Here is a 1,868-nt window from a genome sequence, read left to right on the forward strand (position 1 = left end):
CTGTCATTTAACGAAATATTCTTATATGTGATTTACAGTTTATTTTAATTAAGATACATACTTATCATTGATTCTAAATTTTGCAGGAATACACAATTTAGGTACCCCATATGCCAAGTACCAGATCTTCAAACAGTGAATTAGAGGATTATCAGCCTGAGATTGAACAGTTTCTTTCACAACAAAAGAAGAAATTCAAGAGTCATGGGTGATGGAAATCCGCCACAGAGGTTGATGAACTATGTTACTCCAAGTTTGAACGGTTCACAAAAAGGAGTAGTACATCCACCGGTAAATGCTAACCAGTTTGAGATTAAACCTACTATATTATAGATGATCCAAAATAGTGTTCAATTTTATGGATTACTGAATGAGGATCCTAACTCGCATATAGCCAGTTTCCTTGAGATCCGTGATACGTTTAAGATGAATTCAGTACCAGCAGATGCTATTAAGTTACGTCTATTTCCTTTCACATTGAAAGATAAGGCAAAAGCTTGGTTGAATTCATTACCACCGGATTCTATCACTACCTGGGAACAACTAGCCCAAGCTTTCCTATCTAAATACTTCCCACTAGCAAAAACCGCTAGGCTTATCAAAGAAATAACCTCATTTACCCAACATGAAAATGAATCCCTATATGAGGCATGGGATCGCTATAAAGAACTCCAACGAGTTTGCCCACACCATGGCCTTCCCCAAAATATATTGATTCAAACTTTCTACAATGGGGTAACACCTTCTACAAGAGGAACTATAGATGCTATGGCAGGGGGATCACTAATGAAGAAGACTACTAATGATGCAATTGAGTTACTAGAAGAGATGGCCAACAATAATAGCATATGGCCAACCGAAAGGACTCAGGTAAGTCATTCTACTACTAATAATGGGTCTTCATCTTCTTCAAAGAATTCGGTAAAGAAATTGCATGAATTAGATCCCTTAACTATGATGCAAGCATAGATTTCTGCTCTGTCATATAAAATTGATAATTTAAACATAAATAAATCAACATCTCTTACTTATGACAATTGCGATCAAAATGGGCATGTGTCAAATGAATGTAATTATAAGCATCCGGTTATGGAGGAATAAGTGAATTATGTCCAAGGACAAGTTCGCGGTCCATATTCGAATACTTATAATGCTGAAAATCGTAATTATCATAATTCTTTTTGGAGAAACCATGACAATCAAGATAGGGGAAATCAGGGTAGTCAATCTCAAGATAGACTAGGACAATTGACTAGTAAAATTGATAAATTTTTTGAGGGAATTAACCAAAAGATGAGCAGTCAAGATGATAGTTTTAAATGGTTAGAATCAAAGTTTGACAAGTTATTCAAAAACCATTCATCATCCATACATAACTTGGAGGTACAAGTAGGGCAGCTTGCAAATGCTATTTCCTCACGTGAAGTGGGAAATCTTCCTAGTAATACAGAAAAAAATCCTAGGGAAAATGTAAGTGCCATTGCCTTACGAAGTGGAAAAATAGTAGATAAAATAGTTCCTTCAGGTATTGATGCTAATGTTTTGAATAATACAACTGTGGAGCCGGTTTGTGAACCGAGCATTGAAGTAAATAGTGCAGGATAAAGAGAACAAGAAAAAGGAAAGGACAAGGAGAAGGATAATGTTAAAGCTTATCAATCTAGGCCACCTTTTCCGCAAAGGCTCAAGAAGCAAGAGCAAGAGAAGCAGTTCTTAAATTTTATTGATAAATTGAAAATTTTGCATATCAACATGTCACTCATGGAAGCTATCACACAATTCCAAACTACGGTAAGTTCCTTAAAGAATTGATCTCGAAGAAACGTAGTTGGGAAGATGTGTCAACAATCACTCTAACTGAGGATTGT

At 35.8% G+C, this 1,868-nt stretch overlaps 1 non-coding gene across 1 annotated transcript; it reads right to left on the reverse strand.

The window, feature by feature from the left end:
• Positions 1 to 591: 591 nt before the first annotated feature.
• Positions 592 to 698, reverse strand: LOC149492652 (small nucleolar RNA R71). Its single transcript, XR_016318997.1, has one exon. It is a non-coding gene; the product is annotated as a small nucleolar RNA R71 (small nucleolar RNA).
• Between the last annotated feature and the right edge of the window lie 1,170 nt (positions 699 to 1,868).

This window comes from Jatropha curcas, chromosome 11 (assembly GCF_041381405.1).
Source record: "Jatropha curcas cultivar XTBG-Jc1 chromosome 11, XTBG_Jcur_1.0, whole genome shotgun sequence".
In the NCBI taxonomy this organism is placed as follows: Eukaryota; Viridiplantae; Streptophyta; class Magnoliopsida; order Malpighiales; family Euphorbiaceae; genus Jatropha; species Jatropha curcas.